This window comes from Macaca mulatta, chromosome 7 (genome assembly GCF_049350105.2).
Source record: "Macaca mulatta isolate MMU2019108-1 chromosome 7, T2T-MMU8v2.0, whole genome shotgun sequence".
Taxonomy (NCBI): domain Eukaryota; kingdom Metazoa; phylum Chordata; class Mammalia; order Primates; family Cercopithecidae; genus Macaca; species Macaca mulatta.
In genome coordinates, this window is record NC_133412.1 from 163,680,862 (window position 1) to 163,693,846 (window position 12,985).

Below are 12,985 nucleotides of genomic sequence, written 5' to 3' on the forward strand. Positions count from 1 at the left end.
ATTCAATTCCAGAGGGAGCCAAAATATCCACACTGGGCAGGGCAGGGGATCGCCCTAACACTAAGACATAACACTATTTCCCTGTAGCATTCACTGGATCTTCTCAGCTGTGCTATGAGGGAAGCCAATACTGTCCTCATTTTGTAGGTGGGGAAACTGAGGGACAGAATGGCAAGCGAAGTGACTCGACAGAGGTCACACGGCCAGTTCGCAGCAGTCAAGACTCAAATCCAGATCTTTTGACCCCAACTCCAGCGCTTCTTCCCTGAGATCTCTTGAGATAGAAACTTCAGGAAAATAAATGAACATTGGTGGAGAGAGTCAAAGAGGAGGAGGATGCTTAGGATTCTATTTCCTCTGCCGGGTGCAGTGGCTCACACCTGTAATCCCAGTACTTTGGGATGCCAAGGTGGGCGGGTCACCTAAGATCAGGACTTCGATACCAGCCTGGCCAACATGGAGAAACTCTGCCTCTACTGAAAATACAAAAGTTAGCTGGGCTTGGTGGCACGTGCCTGTAATCCCAGCTACTCGGGAGGCTGAGGTAGGAGAATTGCGTGAACCTTGCAGGTGGAGGTTGCAGTGAGCCGAGATTGCACCACTGCACTCCAGCCTGGGCAACAGAACGAGACTCCGTCTCAAAAGAAAAAAAGTCTGGGCCGGGCGCCATGACTCACACCTATAATCCCAGCACTTTGGGAGGCCAAGGCGGGCAGATCACCTGAGGTCAGGAGTTTGAGACCAGCCCAGCCAACATGGTGAAACCCCATCTCTACTGAAAACACAAAAATGAGCCAGGTGTGGTGGCGGGTGCCTTTAATCCCAGCTACTCAGAAGGCTGAGGCAGGATAATTGCTTGAACCCAGGAGGCAGAGGTTGCAGTGAGCCAAGATCGCGCCATTGCACTCCAGCCTGGGCATCAAGAATAAGACTCTGTCTCAAAAAAAAAAAAAAAAAAAGAATTCTGTTTCCCACATACCAACCTCCTCTATTTCTCTGGGTTAACATGATGAAGAAAAGTAGTAGTGGCTTACTCCCAGAAGGGTGTACGGTCCCCAAGGCAGGAGGGGCGGGGAAGCAGCTGGTGGGTGAAACCCTCGCACTGCCCCAAATCCCATGGGGCTGGGGCAGGGCCTGTGGACTCGGAGAGAGCTGAAGTCAGTGAGCCAGATGGCCCGGCTGCGGGCAACTGTTTATTTCCCTTTTGGCATTGCAGGGATCCTAATCCAGTCTTTTTTTTTTTTTTTTTTTTTTTTTTTGAGAGAAGTCTCACTCTTGTCCCCCAGGCTTGAGTGCAATGGCTCGATCTCGGCTCACTGAGACCTCTGCCTCCCAGGTTCAAACCATTCTTCTGCCTCTGCCTCCCAAGTAGCTGGGATTAAGGCACCTGCCACCATGCCCGGCTAATTTTTGTTGTTTTTTTTTTTAGTAGAGACGCGGTTTCGCCATGTTGGCCAGGCTGGTCTCGAAACCCTGACCTCAGGTGATCCGCCTGCCTTGGCCTCCCCAAGTGCTGGGATTACAGGCATGAGCCACCGTGCCTGGCCGATCCTAATCCAGTCTAGATTAAAGGCTTTGGTCTGCTGCTGGGTGGGCAAAGGGGAGTGAAGGGAAATTAGAAGGAATGGTAAAGAGGGGGCAGCACCCTGGGCCCCCAGAGCCACATGGTGGTAGTGTGACAACGAGTGGGGATGCCCTAAAGAGGGTCTGGGAGACCCTCAACAGTTGGAGCTGTAGGGGCCTCTCTCTTCACTGTCAGCTCTGAAAGGTCAGGCAGGGATTTTTATATAGGGAGCTGAGGCCGGTGGGCTCAGTGGGTAACGGGGCAGGGTGGGAGGCACTAGTCCATTGCTGTCCATTCTGGGGATCCACCTGTGGTTTAAGGAAGCAGATCCGCCTCATCCGGCCTCCGTCGCAGGCTGCCGTCCAGGTCTGTCATTCCCGCAGTGTGGTGCATAGCCTACACTCCTCTCCATGGCTGCCTGGTCTGGGAAGAAGAGGCACCTGATTTTGAGGCAAACACAGCCCAACAGATCTTTGCTCTGGAGCATAAAAGCTGGTCTTTATGAAGACTTTAGTGAAGAACTTATTTTCAGGTTGAACTAGCACATACTCAGCTCCTTTTATGTGCCAAGCTTAGAGTAGGTGACCTTTCTCATCTAAACCTCCCATCTCCCAATGCAATTTCTGCTACTTTTTTTTTTTTTTTTGGAACAATCTTGCTCTGTAGCCTAGGTTGGAGTGCAGTGGTGCGATCTTGGCTCACTGCAACCTCCACCTCCCAGGTTCAAGCAATTCTTGTGCCTCAGCCTCCCAAGGCACGGGAGGATTACAAGTGTGTGATTACAGCTGGGATTACAGGCGTGTGCCACCACACCCGGCTGATTTTTGTATTTTTTAGTTGAGACAGGGTTTCGCCATGTTGGCCAGACTGGTTTCCAACTTCTCATCTCAAGAGATCCACCTGCCTCGGCCTTCCAAAGTTCTGGGATTACAGGTATGAGCCACTGGTACCTGGCCTCTGCTACATTTTTGAGTTGGAAAGAAACGTACTTGCTTTATTGATGGAATGACCATATTTATATTCTCAATGGCAGATGGTGCATTTACAAAATTTAAGTCAGTTTTGTAGTCACGTCTGGCTTGCAGTGTCACCTCTCTTTGTCCCTTTGAGAATGGTTGGGACATTTGGATTCATACCCAAGACCCTCTGTGTGGCCCTGTTGATGTCCCTTCTCACCCTGGTGACTCCCAGGCTTCTAAGCAGTTGCTCGAAAGGTCTCTAGGCCCTTGGCTCTTAACCAGCCTAGGAGGAGCCAATGATTCCAGGAGGTTCTCTAGCATCAAGGGCTAGGGCTAGGGCTGGAGACTTGGTGGGCACCCAAGTGAGAAAGAGGCCCCCAGCCCATCCCCACTCCTTTAAGGGAGACCTTGCCCTTTGAATTTCAGCTGAGATTTGGGACTCTCCTCCCCACTCATGTCTGCTTGCTGGAGTTGCCTATGAAGCTGGAAAGGCTGTGGGCCTTCTCGTCAGAACTGGGTTCAACTCTTGCTTGAATCTCGGCTCACTGCAAGCTCCGCCTCCCAGGTTCATGCCATTCTCCTGCCTCAGCCTCCTGAGTAGCTGGGACCACAGGCGCCCGCCACTACCCCCGGCTAATGTTTTTGTATTTTTAGTAGAGACGGGGTTTCACTGTGTTAGCCAGGATGGTCTCGATCTCCTGACCTCGTGATCCGCCCGCCTCCGCCTCCCAAAGTGCTGGGATTACAGGCGTGAGCCACTACGCCTGGCTGAAGTGTTTTAATAATTTTTGAATGAGGGGCTGCACATTTTCATTTTGCTTTGGGTCCTGCAAATTATGTAGCCAGTCCTGCCTCTTCATCTTCTCTGGTGAATCATATCTAATTCTACCACATCATACCCATTCTACAGATGCATAAACCGAAGCTTGGAGAGGTGAAATGCACAAAATTACCCAACCTCTAAATTGCAGAGCTGGGCCCAGAAACAGATCTTCATAAATGGAGTCCATTTCACTGGGGTGGTGGCCGTGTTTCTGTGGCCTTGTGCCTGGCCTGGGCCCACGAGTTGACAGGTTACGGGTCAACAGACTCAGTGGCCTTTACCCTCTGGCTCTTAGAGGCCAGGGACTTGGAGGATCTCACCAGTCTATCACAAAACTTTCCATTTTTAACAAAGCAGTGAAAATGGCCTTCTGTCTGCCTCTTTGTTTCTTTCTTATTCTGGAAGACAAGTGAGAAGGAAATGGGAAAGAAACAGAAGAACAAATGTCATGGAAAGTCCGTGGCGCCTCCCTCCTCAGCCTGAGCAAGGCCACAGGGACAAAGGCAAATATCAGGGAAGAGCAGCACCGCTACCTAACCCCAGGCCTGGGGCCTCTGGGTGGCTGAGTGTCCACAGCTCTCTGACCAGTGCTGAAAATGAAAACTCAGGACAAGATGATCCCCACTGCCCAGAACAAAGAGAGGCTGGTGCATCTTAGTCACTGCTAATTTCTGGCAAATGACTGGGCTTGGGAGCAGGACTGCTTGTAAAGTTCCTGGTTGCACCAAGCTGGAGGCAATTTATTCAAAGGGAAATAAGGCTGCATCTGCTGAGGGAACAAGGAGACAAGGGAGCCTCTTGCACGCTCGTAATGTCTGAACCAGATCTTAGATTCACCTGCAGCAGGCCCAGCCCTTTCCCCAGCCTGGTTTTTATGCCTTTGGAGAGGTTTGCAGAAGGATGCTCAGAGGGCTGATGGGAGCTTGGGAGGGTGTGTGTGCGTTCTTTAAAAAATAATAAAGCCCTTGACCACGCCTGAGGCTGAGCACATCTGAAGGGAGTCGTGGGTGGGAGGAAATTGCAAATAGTTTTTTTTCAGCCTGAGATGGAAGGCACTGGAACTGGTTCCCAAGGAGAGGGAACGCCCTGTGGGCTCTAAATTCCAAGGTGGCTGGACTCACGCACACACTCCAGGTGCTCAAGGCAAGAAGGGAGCATTAGGGTCCAGGAGGGCATACATCTCAGGGCTGGAACCCTTGGAAGGGTAGGGGGAGAGAGGGAAGAGGAGATGTCTTTACCTCCTTAGGCCTCAGTTTGCCCCTCTGAAAAATGGGGCATGGGAGGCTGGACCACAGTGGTTCCTTTTAGTGTGGACATTCTGGATTCTGAACCTAGAGAAAAAGGACAGGTGGGAAGAGGAGGTTCTTCCTGAGCCCTAATATCTGGACAGCACTTCAGTTTACAGGACTCTTTAAATCCATCTTCCATTTTTTTCTTCTTCATCATCATTATCATGGCAGACATACAGAAAAGGACATACACAAATGGAAAGTGTTATGAATAACTGTAATTGTAATAATCATAAGGAAAATACCTGTGTAACCAACAACCCAGGTCAAGGTTGAATGACAGAATGATACCAGCCTCCCCAGGTGGCCCTCCTCACTCACACTCCCTCTGTCTCCTAGGTACTCATTGTTTTACTTTCATGAAGATCATTTCCCTTTTATTTTTCAAAATTTATTTTATTTTATTTTTTGTTTTGAGACATACTCTCACTTTGTTACCCAGGCTGGAGTGCAGTGGTGTGATCTCGGCTCATTGCAACCTCCGCCTCCCAGGTTCGAGTGGTTCTCCTGCCTCAGCCTCCCAAGTAGCTGGGATTACAGGCATGCCACACTACACCCGGCTAATTTTTGTAATTTTAGTACAGACCGGGTTTCACCATGTTGGCCAGGCTGATCTCCAACTCTTGACCTCAAGTGATCCACCTGCCTCGGCCTCCCAAAGTGCTGGGATTACAGGCATGAGCCACTGTGCCCGGCCCATTTCCTTTTTTAAAAATGATTTTGCTATGTATGCATCCTTAAATAATAAAGTTTAGTGTTGCCTGTTCCTGAACTGTATATAAATGGACTCATATAATATGTGTTATTTGTGTTCAGCTTCTTTTACTCAAAATCACGGTTGTGACATTTGGCTGTTACACCAGTGAAAAAAATGGGGCCCCAGAGAAGATAAACAACGCATCAAAGATCACATAACTAGTCATGGCAAAGCTGGACATGAGCTATGCCTTCTGCCCACTCCACTACCCAGAGTGACCAGCTGCTGGTGGTGACTTCCATTTCCAGCAATATGGTGGACTAAGTAACCTGAGAACGGAGGAGATGGTCCCTATGGCTGAGCCGAGATCACAGGCCCCAGATGAGGAGCCTCTATCCCCTGCGCTTCATGGTAGGGTTCTGTACCTGGAATCATCTTCCCACTGAGACAAAAAACGTGGCAGGGAGGTAATTCCCCAAAAGGAAATGGGGGTGTAATTAGAAAGGGGATGGATGCTGAACAGCCAAAAACAACATGTCCTTTCATTTGTCCTGTGCAAATGAAGGACAGTCATTTTTAATTTTTCCTGTCTCACTTCTTAATATACAAGTTAGGACAAAGTGTCAGAATCGACTCCTAAGAACACGTCAGGCATCCTCGTCTCTCAGTTCAACAGTTAGTAAATGAAGCTGATGGAAACATTGATTTTCTGAATTTCTTCTCCAAGCTTTGAATTTTCTCCTCACTCTTGCACATGAGGCTGACACAAAACTGACATAAAATCATGGCATTTTATGGCAGCTGGATGCCCGCAGGGCCAACTCTTCCAGCTTCTGCTTGGACAATTATTCCTTCATGTTACCCCTGCCTTTGCCTGGACCCTCAGCTTCATGCCAGAGACCTCCCCAGTCTTGAACAACACCTTGAAAAGCGCTATTAAGCAAACAGCTTCCAACAGGGGCATAAAGTGGTTTCCTCATATCCTCTTAAGTGGAGCCCCTGGCAAGTCATTTACATCCTAGCAGGCAGAGACGATCAGGTTTTCAGAAGAAATTAGCAGCTGGGATGAGATTTGTGGGGAGGGAGGGATTCTTGGCTGAAGAGGGGAGATGGGAAGGGAGGAAATGAATAGCTAAGCAAATAGGACTGGTAGAGCCTGGGGTGTGGGAACGGCAGCCTGGAAATCACAACACGGGGGTCAAAGTGTCTGGGGAGGGGGCAGGGTGGTCAGAATAATGGCTTGGCTCAGCCCCTGGGCTAGGGCAGGTCCTCCAGGGTGCTCCTGACATAGCCCCTTCCAGGAGGGCACAGAGCTTTCTCCAGGGACCCCCAGCCTCAGGTGGAGCAGCAGGCACTGGACTGGATGTTGGGGAGCCCTGGAGACATGTGTGGGGCAGCTGTAAATATGCCCATGTCTTAGGTCATTTGAGGCTTACAACCACCCAGCACATTTTATTGGCATCATTATTTTATCTTGAAAGAGAACAGTGCTGTTCCCTTTTGACAGGTGGGAAAACAGAGGCACAGTGACGCTTGAAGCTGCCCCGTGGCAAAGCCAGGATGTGAAACTCTGGCCACCTGACTTAATTTTTTAAAAAAGATTAAAGAATGAGGGGATGGGACTGGGCGAGACCCACGGTCCTTTCCCATTCCCCCATCTGAGTGGCTGATGGTCTTGTCTACTGGCTTTCTTGCAGTCTAGGGTCACATACGGCGATGAAACAAACCTTACAAAAAAACAAGCCGCTTTGTAAAAGACGAGCCGTCAGGCTAACCCGATTTCCTTTCTTGAGATCATGCGATTTGAGAGAACAGCCAGGCTGGGGACACATCCTGCCTGGCGGCCTGTGGGGTGTGGCCATAAGCAAAGGGGCCCAGGAAGCTCCCCTGCGCTTTGTGCCTCTCTGAGCCAAGCACACGCCGCCTCCTACCTCTAACTGAGAGCGCTCACCCTACCTCTCCGGGACACCCCACCCACTGCCCAGCCCAGTGCCTGGCCAGCACACACCGTCAGAAACCCCAGTGAGAGGACGGAAGACAGGCTCCGCCATCCTCTTGCCATCGGGCAATACCAGGTCTGCATAAGGTGGGGTCCACCCACACAGAGTTGAGTAACCCAATGCTTTTATTGGCCTGATTTAACCCTGGAGTCTGCTTAAGCAGAAAAGCAAAGACAAGTCATAGAAGGTGGCACTGAAGAGCCACCTGGTCATGCTGGAAACAAACAAGGCCCTGGGGTCAGAGACAGGAAAAGGTGGCACCGGCTCTGGGGTTAAGCTCTGAGTGTCAGGATCGAACTTGCGGTAGCGCTTGGAGCCCTTGGGCCTCCCCGCTCCCTGGACAGATGACACTGTCAGCTTGAGAGGAGCCTGCCCAAGTCCACGTAGCTCACGGGAGGGTGGAGCGACAGTTCAGGCAGAATCTCTGGAACAAAGTCTAGCGCTCATTCCGCCTGCCCACATGCCTTCTCATCTGATACCAGTGCAGGAAGCCATACCCTCCGCGACTCTGGTTCCAGCATCCAGGAGGCCCCGACTGCAATGCCAGAAACAGGAGACTCAGAAACAGGAAAGTGAGCTTGTCCCATTCTGCAAGGGAACCTTCTGTGATGGTGACTTAACAGCAGCTGCATCCCCTGAGTTCTCAGAACTCCTCCATCCAGAAACAGAGCGCCCAGGAGTAGGACCGGCTTGGCAGCTCTCTGTGCCTCTCCAGGCCAGGGGGACACACCTGGCCATGGCCTCAGGTGCCTTGGCTAGCAGGCCCCACCTTGGCAGCCTGTGCTGTCTCTCCCGGGAGTGGATGTTTCCTAAGTGCTCCACTCGCTCTCCCGGTTCCCCTGACACAGTGACACAAATGGAATGCTCATTATACATGCATGACAGGGCTCATGACACAGGTGAGTTCATTTACATTTCACAATAACCCACTGAGGCTGATGGGTTATTGCACAATAGCATTTTACCAATGAGGACTCTGAGGCACAGCAAGGCTAAGTGCCCTGACTGTATTAGTTAAAACAACTAGTAATCGGCGAAGTCAGGATTGCACACCCAGACAGCCTAGTTCTCAAGTCCATGACCCCAACAATTGCACTGTAAAGGAAATGAAGCAAATGAGCTTTCCCAGAGCGAGATTTCCTCCTCCTTTCTCCTTTCTGTGCTAATTTCACTCACTCAGGCTTGCTTTTCTTTCTCTCTCTTTCTTTCTCTTTCTTTCTTTTTCTTTCTCTCTCTTTCTTTCTTTCTTTCTTTCTTTCTTTCTTTCTTTCTTTCTTTCTTTCTTTCTTTCTTTCTTTCTTTCTCTATCTTTCTCTCTCTCTCCCTCTCTTTCTCCCTCTCTCTCTCTCTCTTTCTCTCTCTCTCTCTCTTTCTCTCTCTCTCTCTCTTTCCTGTTTTTTTTTTTTTTTTTTTTTTTTTGAGCCAGTGTCTCTCTCTGTCACCTAGGCTGGAGCACAATAAGTCAGACATAGTCCACGGCAGCCTTAACCTCCTGGGCTCTAACAATCCTCTCACCTCAGCCTCCTGAGTAGCAGAGACCCACAGGTGTAAGTTACCACAACCAGCTTATTATGATTTTTAAATTTTTGTAGAGATGAGGTCTCCCTATGTTGCCCAGGGTGGCCTCAAACTCCTGGGCTCAGATGATCCTCCCACCTCAGCCTCCCAAAGTGCTGGGACTACAGGGATAAGCCACCATGTCGGTCACCATTTCTTTTTAAGAAACCACCCCTCTTCCATCCCATGAGATCAGTGGGCGGGCACAATGTTCAGGTTGGGCCAATCAGACTCTCTGGGTGCCTGTCACTTAGGCTGAGTGACAAAGAAGCCTTGAGTCCCCCCTCACAGTGGTGCCCTCCAAAACCCCACTTCTGACAAAGTTTTCTGAAACTGCCTTTGTTTCTTCAGCTTTTCTTTAACTTCTATAACCTATCCAGTTTGTTCCTAATAAATGGCACTTTTTTCCTCTGCTTGTGAGCCAAAATTAGGTTCTACAATTCAAGAACCCTTTGGATACGACCAGCACAGAAGTGACTTGCCTTTCATTGTGTATACTTTATTTTTTAATTTTTAATTTTTGTGGGTACATAGTAGGTATATGTATTTATGGATACATGAGATATTTTGATACAGGCAGGCAGGGCGTAATAATCACAGCATGGAAAACAGACTATCCATTCCCTCAAGTATTTATACTTTGTGTTATACTCTTCTAGTTTTTTTTTTGTTTTTTGTCTTCTTTGAGACAGAGTCTCACTGCGTCACCCAGGCTGGAGTGCAGTGGTGCGATCTCAGCCACCGCGACCTCTGCCTCCCAGGTTCATGCGATTCTCATGCCTCAGCCTCCGGAGTAGCTGGGATTACAGGCATGCACCACCATGCCTGGCTAATTTTTGTATTTTTAGTACAGATGGGGTTTCGCCATGTTGCCAGGCTGGTCTCGAACTCCTGACCTCAAGGGATTCACCCGTCTCAGCTTCCCAAAGTGCTGGGATTACAGGCGTGAGCCACCATTCCCGGCCTCTTCTAGGTATTTTTAAATGTACAATTAAATTATTTTGACTATAATTACCCTGTGGTGTGGTCAAATACTAGGTCTTATTTATTCTTTCTATTTTTTTTTGTACCCAACATTTCATATGCTCTAGTAGGCACCAAACGCGTGTCCAAACAGGTCTAGATTCAAATGTAGATTCTGCCACTCGTTAGCTGTTGTGATCCTGATGAAGCGACCTCACCTCTTCAAGCTTCAGATCCTTCATCTGAAAAATGAAGATACAACCTGGTTGTACAATTATAAGGAATATTCCAGTAAGAGAAAGAGCAGGTGCAGAGAAATAGAAGTACGAGAGAATTTGCCTTAGGCCACAGTGGCAGGTCTCATGAATGGCTCCCACTCTTCAGCCCTCCCTCTGTGCACACCCTTTGCCATGGAACTTTGCAGTGGCCTCCTTATGGTAGGCGGGAGGTACTTTCCTACCTCTTGATTTTGAGATTTGACCTCAGCCACGTGTTTTGGTCAATGGCGTGATAGCAGACATGGTTCAAGCAGAGACTTGCAAAGGGCTTGCAGGACTGAGTTTCCTGTCTTGTGCCACTATCATTGGCTTCAGGTGGACATACCCGGGCTAGCCCACTGGTCCCAGCAGGAGGTGAGAGACACATGGAACCGGGGCATCCCCAACTGAACCAGCCTAAGGCAGATGATCACCTAGATCAAAGCTCAGTGGAGACGAGGAGGACCCGTCAAGCTCAGCCTGAATCAGCCAATCCCCAGCTGACCGACAGACATGGGAGGAATGAGGAATGATTGCTATTTTGAGCCACAGAGATTTGGGATAGTTCATTATGGAACAACTGCTAAAGGTACATAAATTGGTACCCAGAAGTGTGGTGCTGCCATCACAAAACTTAAAATACGCAGCATTGGTTTTTTAGGACTGAGTGGTAGGAATGAGTAAACTATTAGGAGGGTCAGGAAAAATAGCAAAGAAACTGCAATTGGAGGTGGAAGAAGTGGCAATCCCATTGTGTAATAGGGAATGATTAGGTAAAATTGTTGTCTTTAGTAACTTATTGGGAAACAAATGTATCTAATGAACTCTTGGTCTTGGGCAAAGAGATTTCTAGGCAGACTACTGAAAGCATCCTTTGACTTTTATGGTTGTGTTTGATAAGGTACTGCAAAAAGGAGATGACCTCAGAAAATAACTGCCTGGTGTGAAAGTAGTATTAGACTTTGGGAGGCTGAGACGGGCGGATCACGAGGTCAGGAGATCGAGACCTTCCTGACTAACACGGTGAAACCCCGTCTCTACTAAAAAAAATACAAAAAACTAGCCGGGCGAGGTGGTGGGCACCTGTAGTCCCAGCTACTCGGGAGGCTGAGGCAGGAGAATGGCGTGAACCTGGGAGGCGGAGCTTGCAGTGAGCTGAGATCCGGCCACTGCCCCCCAGCCTGGGCGGCAGAGCGAGACTCCGTCTCAAAAAAAAAAAAAAAAAAAAAAAAGAAAGAAAGTAGTATTAGAAAGAATATAGAAAAGACTGAGTGCCGTGGCTCACACCTGTAATTCCAGCACTTTGGGAGGCAGAGGTGGGCAGATCACCTGAGGTCAGGAGATCGAGACCAGTCTGACAACATGGCAAAACCCCATCTCTACTAAAAATACAAAAATTAGCTGGGCATGGCAGTGCTTGCCTGTAACCCAGCTACTTGGGAGGCTGAGGCATGAGAATCGCTCGAACCCAGGAGGCAGAGGTTGCAGTGAGCTGAGATTGCACCACTGCACTCCAGCCTGGGCAACAGAGTGAGGCTCTGTCTCAAAAAAAAAAAAAAAAAAAAAAAAAAAAAAAAAAAAAAAAAGAATATAGAGAAATTTGAATGTGTTCTGTTGATATGACTTTTAGCACATGGAGTAGAACGGAATCCAAGACACAGGGAACCCATCAAGTTTTCAGAGTGCTGTACTGGCAGTAGGACTCCCAGCCTGCATGAAAAAATACCAAAGTTGTTTAAAATGCAAAAAGACCTCTGGGTAGGAAGCAGTCCGAAAAGATTGCCTAAAAGATGTATTTTACAATGCCTTCAGAAGTGACTAAGGAGGGTGATAGAAAAGGGAGAACATTGCAGAGGCTGGAGCAGGAGCCAAGCAGAAAATGGAGGTGAACCTCTCTCTGGATGGAAATCTGGGAGCTAATCAGGGAATGTTACCTACCACCAGAACAAGGGCAACTGGAAACATTTTCCTAGCAGGATTTCAGAATTGCTATGGACTAGTGATGGCTATGGGCCTGTTTCTTCCCCTGTTTGAGTGGCAATGTTTACTGCAGGTAAGATGGATAACTTACCCATAGATCTCTGGATTACGAGGAGCTGCATCTGAACCTGATGAGATCATGAGAAAGTGGACTTTGGCTCGATGCCATTGGTTGCTTTGGGGTTGTTTTGGAGTCCTGAGATGGGAGAAAATGAATTTTGCCTACTGGATAATTGGGGTCATGGGCACGGAGTGTGGTAGTTTGATGACATTAATGGACCCAGTTCTTCACCTTTCCCTATAACTATGTCCTTTGCTGTGTAACTTTGCAGTGCCCCCCTACGGTGGGCAGGGGGCAGTTCCTCACTCTTTGATCTAGCCTCAGTCATGTGACCTGCTTTGGCCAATGGGATGTTAACAAACATAACACAGCACTTGCATGACAGAGCTTGTCCCCTTGCACCTCTGACATCACCGTAAGAAGAATATGCTCAGGCTAGTGTCGTGATCTATGGAGCAGGACAAAAGACACGTGCAGTAGAGCCACCTCAAGCTGGCTAGCTGCAGACTTATGCATGAGTCCATAAAGACCTGAAGAACCACCAAATCAACTCAGTGTAAGTCAGCCGACCCCCAGCCAATGCACAGACACACAAAAAACAAAAAATACATGACTGCTGTTTTAAGCAATGGAGTTTTTTGTTGTTTTTGTTTGTTTGTTTGTTTGTTTTTTTGAGACAGGGTTTCACTCTGTCACCCAGGCTGGAGTGCAGTGACATGATCTCAGCTGACTGTAACCTCCACCTCCCGGGTTGAAGCGATTCTCGTGCCTCAGCCTCCTGAGTAGCTGGGATTACAGACGTGTGCCACCACACTCGGCTAATTTTTGTATTTTT

At 48.7% G+C, this 12,985-nt stretch overlaps 1 protein-coding gene and 1 pseudogene across 1 annotated transcript in view; both read right to left on the reverse strand.

The window, feature by feature from the left end:
• Positions 1–12,985, reverse strand: part of NRDE2 (NRDE-2, necessary for RNA interference, domain containing) — a 273,968-nt gene that overhangs the window by 151,189 nt on the left and 109,794 nt on the right. The window lies entirely within an intron of this gene.
• Positions 419–10,510, reverse strand: LOC144329797 (uncharacterized; annotated as a pseudogene).